This window comes from Hippoglossus hippoglossus, chromosome 9 (assembly GCF_009819705.1).
Source record: "Hippoglossus hippoglossus isolate fHipHip1 chromosome 9, fHipHip1.pri, whole genome shotgun sequence".
Taxonomy (NCBI): Eukaryota; Metazoa; Chordata; class Actinopteri; order Pleuronectiformes; family Pleuronectidae; genus Hippoglossus; species Hippoglossus hippoglossus.
In genome coordinates, this window is record NC_047159.1 from 8,405,788 (window position 1) to 8,416,575 (window position 10,788).

The 10,788-nt window shown below is 41.1% G+C and overlaps 1 protein-coding gene across 4 annotated transcripts in view; it reads right to left on the minus strand.

The window, feature by feature from the left end:
- Positions 1-10,788, minus strand: part of sh2b3 (SH2B adaptor protein 3) — a 48,159-nt gene that overhangs the window by 34,090 nt on the left and 3,281 nt on the right. The window contains exon 1 of one of the 4 annotated variants that reach the window (XM_034597024.1): positions 2,897-3,137. The exons of 2 other annotated variants lie outside the window; for them this stretch is intronic. The gene's annotated coding sequence lies outside the window, so the exon portion shown is untranslated. Of the gene's footprint in view, positions 1-1,272; positions 1,867-2,896; positions 3,138-10,788 lie in introns of those variants that run through there. One more of the 4 variants, XM_034597023.1, reaches the window with a different exon arrangement.

Consider the following 10,788-nt stretch of genomic DNA (forward strand, 5'->3'; position numbering starts at 1 on the left):
TTATGGATGGCCAACGACCCGCAGCCACTAACATGGGTCAAATGGCGGCTGTTGGTCAATCTGACTATCACAGTCAGTGAGTTTGTGTGGGAGAGAGAGGGAGAGACAAAGAGTGCTGTCCTTCTGTTCTTTTCATGGTCATTCAGTTTCAACTTTTAATATAAACTGCAGATCCCGTGGTCGCCATCAGCTTTAACTATAGGGTGTTCACTTGCACACATAGATTCTCCATCTGCACACACAGCACTCTCTCTCATAGAGGATGAGGGGCTGGGGAATGTTTTTTTGGTCATTTCGGTTTAAAGGGGATGGCGTCCCCTCTCCGCCCCTACAAATCGCCTAATGCTGTTATCTATTTGGTGCGGCTTGATTGAATTTAAGGGGACTTGGTGGAGGTTTGCGCTTTACACAGTCCAATTCTATTTGTCATTCCTCTACTTTCTTCACCTTTGTTGCAACATTGCTGATTCACAACATTCTGGTTAGTTTCATCTCAGTAGGCTCGTCATTCTCGTTCTCACTGGCCACAAAAATATGTCATCATCGGTCATGTTGAAGCATCACTTTACCCTCGTGCTCTTACACCTTGGTTAGGGACTGGCTACTTTTGTAATTAAACAGAAATGAGTTTTGTTTTAAGAGTCAACCACATAGTTTCAACATTAAAGAGGAAACAGGATGCTTTGCTACGTATTAAATAAGAACTAAACCACATGTTTCATCTCTTCAGACGTTCCCCTTTTGTCATCCCCTGATGTATACATTACAAGTATGGTCAACCCACAGGATTAGGAGGAAGGAAACATTTGCAAAGAACAACACGCCTCTTGCTGATGCAAGACAGTCTATGGATGAGACGTCCTTAAAATGTTGTATCATTAGTTGCAACTGTCTCATACAGCTGAGTCGCAAAACAATAACTTTTATATGTGCCTCTCCAGAGGTTTAGAGATATGCAATAACTTTTTCTGATCATAAACTGTAGCATGATAGATTTTGTTTATGATTAAGGTCACGTGTTACAAGTAAAGGAGTACACAGTTAGAATATCGCACCATGCAACAGCATGAAAACATTGATGTCTTAAGAACCCAGAGATGTTTTTCAAGATACCAACATCCATTATATAGCAACCATAGCTTATTTCTATACACTGCTGTAGACATGAGTGGCTGAATGACAGTTGAAAACACTCACAGTCAGACTTCAGCTTCAGTCGTATTAACATTGGTTTATCATTCTCAAACTACAACATGTGCCTGCAGTACATACCATCTTCCTCCAGTGCTGCAGAGAAGGGTCTTCTAAATAAAGGAAGTATGAGCATGTGCGTATGTGCATGTGTGTATGCATACGGGGTGTGTGGGTTGGTGTGGGGGGAGTCACAGACTGTGGTCCAACAGATCACAGAAAACCACAAGAAAGGGGGGGGGGGGGGTCGCTCGCTGTGGTCGGCCAAACATGGAGCAACATGTCTCGTTATTGCTCGGCCAACATCATCTCACTCCCTCTACGTGTCCTAAACGACCATGTTGGGAGAAGTAAAGATGTAAATGCTTGAGATTGTGTCACGCCACAGGCCGTCGTCGTTTTATTTTTCATTCGTATCATCAAACATACCAGCGGACGCGTACGTCACGGATTGAGCGAAAACTTGGCATCGTGAAATATTGCGTCACCAAAGTTCCTGGATGTGTCCTGTCACAACAACCAATTCCCTTCCTGTACTTCGAGGAGCATGCTCAGTGCGTGCCCCCTTGTGCCCCTGCTGCCGGCCCCCCCAGAAGCCGGTTTCTATCTGCCTGGCCAGCCCAGCGATGACTCAGCACTGACTACAGAACACACACACACACACACACACACACACACACACACACACACACACACACACACACACACACACACACACACACACACACACACACACACACACACACACACACACACACACACACACACACACACACACATCCTCTTGATGTTTCCCTCTGGGGGCTTGTCTGTCTTTGTTCCCATGGTTTTGCCTCGTTCTCTTTTCATCCTCTCTGTCCTGGTATGTGGATCTCCAGATGGGTTTGGATGCACACTTACACACGACTATGGCCACATTTAGTTGTAAGAAGTTACAAAAAGGTTTATTCAGTTTGGGGTTTCCCTTCTCTGTCCTTATCCAGAATCTCCAACCTCAACTTGTTGCTTTGTTATTGTGTTATCATTTTGTTAAGGCAGCATTCAGCAGAGGATGACAGAAAAAAATGGGAAACAGTCCCAAACAAAAGACTCAAAGAGCCTGCCTTCCCTCCTCTCTTCCTCACTTAGTCATCACTCCCTCCTCCTCCTCCTCCTCCCCCTCATTCCTCGACAAAGCCTACATTCTTCACTGTGACACACACACACACATTCACTGAGAGTCAAACCAAATAAAAGCTGATGTTCGTATGTCTCACCTATGACTGTGAAGTTATTAATGCTGCAGCTCAACCGTTGCTGTTTAAAATAGCAGTCAGCCACAGACATCATAGTCATTGGCCTTTATTAAGCAGATGCACAAGTCAGACAGGTGCGAGAAAAAATAGTCTGCCAGGAAAGCAGCTTGTGACTGACTGACACTGAGAGAAATATAGCAGTCTCCCGGTCTAAACCTCCAACGTGTACTGTGAGGTCCACCAATAGCGATACGCAACAATTAGTCAAACTATCCTGATAATTGATAATGGTTCAAGCAATTGTTCAAGCATAAATATCACAAAACAGCAAAAATAAATATGTATATAAAGATACCAAATTGTGCCCTGGGAATGTAGCGTTTTACACAATTTTGTAATGATTAGCCAAGATATTTATTTAAAGAAGCCTTACAGCAAATTACAGCATAAATGAGCAGCAGAGCTCTTACCTTATCACCTGCCCTCATCACTTTGTTGCTCCCAACACCTCGAACACTCTCAAATACGTTTTTTAATCAAGCAGGAAGGAAACAGGACGCGTGAAAAAGACACATGTGAATTGATTTGGTGAGCGTGACTAACCTCATGACTTGTGTCAGCTCACAGAGTAATTTCTTATCGTAACACAACATTGAATGGGATGGAGGTATGATGCAATGGTTATGTCATTAGGACTAAAGGTCTGGACACCATGTCCTTACTCTTGTTGAGGGTTAAGGGCAGAGGATGTCACACCTTGTTAAGCCCTATGAGGCTAATTGTGATTTTTTTTAATATGGGCTATACAAATTGATTGATTGATTGATTGATTGATGTATGCAGTGTATACTCATGGTGACTGTGGAGTATTGGGAAACAAAGGCAAAAATAAAAATACATAATTCTTACAAAAACAATACCCCCACCACTTTAAGTCCCTGTGAAACGCATCACATATGTACGTGTTTCCGGTAAAAGCACAAAGCTGTGGAGGGAAATGTCACAGATGTTTATAGTAACCATAATAAGGCTGAATGTGCTTTACGCTCCCCAGGCCAGACTGACAGCGGCTAGCAGCTCAATAGAGAAAGCCAAAGTCTAACCTGCTCTCTGCTGAGGAGGACCTTTACCATCAACTTCGCCTGCACCTGTAGGTTTACCAATGAATTGGACAGGGATGAAATGAGGAAGATGACGACCATGTTCATATTGGAGTGAGGTCATATAAGTTTGAAAAATGTAAAAATTATAAAACGTCCCTGAGTGCAGGATGAGTCATCATTTACAGAAGAGAGAAGACAGGGATTTTGATGTAAAAATTATATAATTATATGATATTGTTTTTTTTTTTAACATATATTTGGCAAAGAAAAATTATCAACTGACGCAGGATTAAAACTGCGATAATTAATTTTTCATTTCATGTTGCCTGCAAAGATTAAACAAAAGGTAAAGATGACATTCACTGACACTGAGACTGAGACACTACAAGGACACACAAAGTTTGAGGCTTTTACCACACGTAGAGGATTATCAGTGCCACTGGTGGAAGCCTTGTTGCAGGGAGGTCCTATTTATATCGGAACAGCTTGGTATCAGCTCTCACACACCACGACGTGCTCCCCGTTGTCCCCAATTGAGAAAAGCTCTTGTTTGGTGCAGCGGGCAGACACACAAACACAGCCACAAAAGAGGTCCCTGAGTTTCCATGTCTTCATAGCAGGTGGCTGCACACTGGGCCCACTGAAAAAGTGGCTAAAGCTGTGGTGTTTCTAATGGCCACTAGATGGCTGTTAGGAAAATTGACTGGAAGGAAATAAATAGAAAACACCCCAAAATTATGACGTTTTTTAAAATTAATTGGCAACTACATTAATTAATCATTAAATAATATCTTAAGCTACAAAGCCCAAAAAACGTGACGGTGGTAGTTTCTCAAATGTGGGATATTACATGTTTACAATAAAGTCAACTTCTTTGGATTTTAGCTAGTTACTGTATTTGAAATGACTCATTGGGCTCCAGGAATCTGTGATGACTAGTTTTCTGAATTTTCTGATGATTATTTTAGAAACTAGTCAGCAGATTGATCAATTATTTAAAGAAATATAAGTTACAGCTCTGATGCACTCCCACTGGCTCATTGGGAGGTTCTCTCTCCTGCAACTCAATCACTTAAAAATGTAGGTCCACACTGTGATGTTAACTATTTAAAGAATCAATGTTATGACCTAAACAGGACAAATGTGAATATCAGCACACGTCCTACCTTCCCATAACTTTTTTTTGCTCTTGACAACAGAAGTTTAACCATTTGTCTGACCAAAAACAGCAACATGAAGATGTAACCAAGGGTTCCAGACATTGTTGGGTGTATTTTTCTCTTACTATCTGAGGTTTTGCAAACCATTTATCAACATTGGAAATGATCACACTTCAATCCTTCAAGTCTGCCCCTGTAGCCCTGATTTTCTGATTACAACGACTAACATGAAGCCAGCGATCAGCAAACCCAACCTCACGTCCTTAAAACCTGCTGAAAACTATGCATGATGTCACAGACGCTGTTACGATGTCTTTACAGTCATACTTAAACATACTTTCACTGTTCGGTGACGAGTTGAGCTCTTTTCTCGTTCTGAACACACACAGACTCAAATGCGTGTGAGCAGCCTGTGAACTATCCACAGTCTGTAAAAGTTTGCACATGTACACCTCCATGTGCCATTCGGTTTGTCATTACTATAGAAACAGGATGTCCTCCTAATCGTCATACTCATAATACAGTATAAAATGCAATTTAGAGCAAGCCACATCCTTCTGACCTTTATATAGCCCTGGTCTTATTACCGAGATCAGCCGGATCCAATCTACTGCTACGACTCAATTAGTCTGCGTGGCATCAAGGCTCTCATCAAACATCAAACATTCCACATTTTCCCATAAAAACGAGTGGAAAAAGTGAATAAATTAGAAAGAAAAAATCCGGTGACACGTGTATCACAAGGTCTGGGATGAAAAACAGATTTTGCTTCTACCTTTGAATTGTAATTCTCTGATTCAGAATGAATCACAGAGCTGGGGATATAAATTTACAAAGCTGAGAGGGAGGGAAGAAATGATTGTGTGAGTCCGGGAGGTCGGAGAGAGGGAGCGGGGGAGGTTTATTAAAAAGAGAGAGACAGGAAGGAGGAGGCAGAAAGGAGAGAGGGAGTCAGACAAGAAAAGGAAGCGGAGGAGACGGAGAAACAAGAGTCACAAGGACAGAGAGAAAGACAGATGAGGGGGATAATGAGAGGGCAGACAGGAAGGGAAAAAGAGCAGGAGAAAAGAAGGGGAGAGGAGAGGAGAGGAGGTGGTGCCAGGTTTATGGGTGAAGGTCCAGGTGGCAGAGGAACAGAGAGCGAAGGATCTCTACTCTACCCGGGCCGCGATCACAGCAACAGGAAGCCCTGCCCTGCGACCAGCGCACACATGCAAAGATATAGTGCACACACATAGACACACAAACACACACACACACACACATGCAGAATGTACCAAAATTGGAGCCTTACATCAAAGGTGGAAACAGTAAACTCGAGAGCAGTTACTTAAAATGCTGCGAGTGTGATTAAAATGTGTTACACTGATAAACATATGACTCAATTCTTACTAGATTCGTTTGTGACATCAGTGTATTAATCTTGATGAAATAAGACAGATTCCCCAGAAGGATTAGTTCAGCTGGTTTGTTTCATAGCAAAAGACAAACTAGAAAAGAAACAGCAGAAATGCTACCAAAGATGTGGTCACGCTTGTTGGATAAAAACTGTTTACGTAATACTGACTAGCAAAGAATGAATTTTTTTAGCCAGGAATAGCGATATGCAGTAAAAGGTCCAGCTGGTCAGGAGTTGAACCCGGGACCCACTGTGGTCTTCTGCACCCTTTTCCTTTAGCCATCAGGTAAAAGAGATTTAAAGAAATAGGTCAACATTTTGCAAAATACACTTATTCACTTACTTATAGATAGTCCACAGCCAAAAGCCTGTTAGCTTTGCATAATGACTACAAACATGGCTCGAAGCAATGTGAAATAAAAAAGCTTAACAGTAACTATAGTATTTATAATCTTCATAATCATCACGGATAAAATTATCTATATTAAGGTGTTATTCATAATATTTGTCAATCCATCTTGCATTGATAGTAATTTATAATGATTTGAATTCACTAGAGTTAATTTAAATTATACCAAGACTGCAGGAAATTATTTTTAATATTGATCATCTGTTAATTATTTTCTCTATCAATCGTCTATAACATGTAATATAATTCCCAGATATCACATTTTTTGTTATGTTCGACAAAGAAAAGCATTAAATCCTGACATTTGAAGAGCTCTAACGTGTACTAAAAATGAAGATAATTTATTTGTTAGCAAGATACTTAATTTCCTGTAAATTGACTCATTGGTTTATCGTTGACTCACCATTACAGATCTACGCGATACCAGCTGGGACATTAAAGAAATGCCACAAGTGTCGACACCGGAAGTCAAAGTCATGACCGAGGTGACCAAAAGAAAATGTAAGCAGCTCTCTTACTCCATCCACATCTTTGCCTTGCATGAACTCAATTTAAGGAGAATACAAAAGGAACATACAGTGTGTGATGAGAGCCCCACAAGCAACTGTTATGCAAGTGTGTTATCAGGAGAAAAAGGGCCAGGAATTCCCTCCAATGCAGTCACCACTCAATATTGTTATGACAGGCCCAACAGCCTGCTTCACTGTGAGCCAACACACCAGCTAACATGAAGGGACAATGTGTCACCTTTTCTCAACCCTTTCTCTTCACGTTATAACCCCAAGCATGAAAACTGGCATAACCTGGCAACAGCTGCATAAAGGTTTTTATACATGTATTTATTTCCTGATTGCTCAGCTGCATGAAAAAAATCATCTGCAGCGGTGGAGATGGGATTGACTCGAGTCTCAGTGTTCCTGTTTGTTATCAAAGCTCGTTCACATGTCACTTCACACAAATAGAGCAGAAAGCGAGACGCACACAGCTTACATAATTCAAGAACATATTGTTAAGGAGGAAGTGGGGCTGAAACATGAGATAACCTCGTAACTTCCCATAGACTGATGCATCAGCTGATGCATGGAGTCTATTTCAAATGTAAACCATCAGTAAAGGATAAAAGCTTTGTTCTGGATGCGTAGGTTTCGCAAAGAAATGTAAATGTGTATGTGTGTAAAGCTCAAATACTTAAACATTGTTGGTTGATGAGAAGAAGATGTAAAAAGAAAAAACAGACCTACAACACATACAGAAAGCTATAGGGCAAGAAGAACCTTTAATCCTCCACGTTTGGCATTTAGTGAAGCTCATATTCACAGTGGCCTCAGGAAACATATACACTACATTAACATTTAGTTTCCACCGTCTGCGTCTCGACATTGCAGCTATCTTTAAAAAGAGAAAAGAAAACACGAGGCAGCAACAGCTGTGAACTGGAGAAGACTTATCTTTTGTCTCGCAAGTGTGTTTTTTTTGTTTTGTTATACATGTGTAGGCTAAATTCTATTGGGTGCATACTGTAGGGTTTTTGTTTCGGTCGGAGTAATCTCTAGTTCAGCCTCACGTTCCCACAACAATGCAGGGCTCCAGCACAACACAATGCTGCTATTATTAAGACACAAGTAAAGCCCTGCCGCTTTCTGGCCATTTCCTGTCGTCTGGGAACGCAGTGAGGGAGGCAGGTTGGGAAAAGAGAAAAAAAAAAAAAAACTAAAAGGCTTGGATCCATGACGATAAAGCAAGGATTATAAGAATCAAAATAAATGACAAAGTCCTTCAGGAAATGATCCTATGTATCTAGTAAGTCCCAATAACTTAGTAAAACACTCACTAACAAGTTTCCCTCCAGCTGTCCGGCATCCTGCCAACAACTAATACAAAACATCTTCTGCACAGTCTGCAGTCTATCATTATCCTGGGAAGACAGACCCCAGCATGTCATGAAAAACTAAAATATAGGTCTCCCAGACACATAATGAGAGGCAAAAAAATGAAAAGAGAAGTTTAGTTTTGTCTCTGACTGCTTGGATGATATGTGTGAGGAGATTAGTCTAAAAGGGACTTAGCTCAGTAGTCAATAGACGTATTAAACAGCATTCACGAATTTTTCAACCTTGAGCTTGTGAATCATAATTCATAGTAAAAACGTGATTCAAAATATGACTAATAATAAGACGGAATAGTTGCCCAACCCTTGTGAATATACAATAAAGTTTGAGTCACTGTTTCTGGACCTGCTGTAACTCATGATTATATTCATTACCTGTCTATTTCTATGATTAATCCTTAAGGAATGGAATTATGCAATATGCAGCTTTGGTCTCCCTCGTCGTACGTCACTTGCTCCAGAAGTTATAACAGAGACAGACAAAGACACAGGTAAAGCGGATATGATGCAATAAAAAGGTTGTTAAAATTAAACGCCCCCATACTTTTTTGTATAAAATTGGGGATTTCTCTAGGTTTGAAAATTCTTGGAAGTTTTTGGGATAATCTAAGTACACTAAGTCAACAAAATATAACATAGGTCTAGTTGTTTTTAGACATTTTAATGAAGAATTGTTACTTATTATATCTTTAAGTTTAAAAGCATAAAAGCATATGCTGATTTTTATTCTAATTTCTAAATCAAGCTAGTGAATCTATTAGTAACTCTACTAGGCAGTTAAGCAAATCTGAATAGTATATCTAACATGCAACAGACTGCACAACAGAGAGTCAATGTACTGTGCACACTGTTAAAATGAAAAAGAACTTGAGTACATGCACAGAAACGTTGTCACACACACACACACACACACACACACACACACACACACACACACACACACACACACACACACACACACACACACACACACACACACACACACACACACACACACACACACACACACACACACACACACACACACACACACACGGTAAAATAAACACTGGCTGCCAGTGCATGCTACACAACATTAAATATGCATACACTGAATAACTAAACAGTTTTAAGTAGGTTTCTCAGCTACAGAGCCGCCAGAAGCTGAACTCAACGCACTTCGTGAGCCTTTAAACACAGGATTGGTTTCTGCAAAGCTGCAAACAACAATCCATCATTCACAATTCAGCCAATTCAAGAACTCGAGACTGAAATGCTGCAGCCCGGGAGAGTACGACAGAAATCTCTGTGTGAACTCCGCGAGCGCTCCATGAATGAGTCATGCCTACTCGTGATGCATTTCTGGTTCTTTGTAAATTGTAGGACGCATGATAGTATTTAAGATTTGTGATACTGTATATTATGTATGCATGTGTGTCTGTGTGTTTGTGTGTGTGCGTGTGCGGTTGTTCGGGTGGGGGCGGCGGGAGATAATTGGATCCTTCAGTTACTCTGATCGGCTGTGAATCATCTGCAGGCATCTGACTTCCTGGAAGGCTAATTCAGGAGTTATAAATTTTTCCACATTGGGACTCATGAGGAGCCAACGGAGTTTCAGTTTTCGCACTCACACAACACTTTCTGACACACTAACAGCACACCAGGCTCCTCTTTTGCAGCATTTTGTGTGGGTGTGTGTGTGTGTGTGGTGATAGCAAACTGAGCTTCTGCTTGGAACTTCAGTGACATGATGCAAATTAAGTATTTTGCGTGAGAACGTGTTCCTGCTTTCACTTCAACTTAGACATGACTCGTGTTTCTGCAGAACACACACAGAGGAACAAACACTCTGAAAGCGATTTCAGATGTATGCGCGTGTGTGTGCGCTCGCGCGTGCGTGTGTGTGTAGGGCTGAAAATAACAATTATTTTCATTATCGATTTTCGCAGTTAACTGTTTGGAATTCACCGTTTCTCCGTCTCCAGTTTGCTTGTTTTATCTGAGCAACAGACCAAAACCTTTACGGTCACGCTTACAAAGAACAGCAACACATCCTCATGTATACGAGAAGCTGAAACCAGAGAGTATTTGTGACTTTTGCTGGAAAATGACTAAAGCAAAGAATATTTGACATGATACACGATTGACTGTTGCAGCTCTCTATGTTTGCAATCATGAAATGTGGAGACACTTCAATGACGCACACAAATCTATTAATGCATTGGCACCTACAAGCACACACATGCTCTGTGCGACATCCTCATGCTGCTGCAACTAGCTATAATCAACATTCTTCTAAACACAAGAACAGGGGCGCATTGGGGTAAACACATGCAAAATACACACGGTCTCTAATTACTGCTGCTTTGGAAAATAACACACAGGCACGCATGTGTGCCCCCCCACCACTATCGAACACTTGCA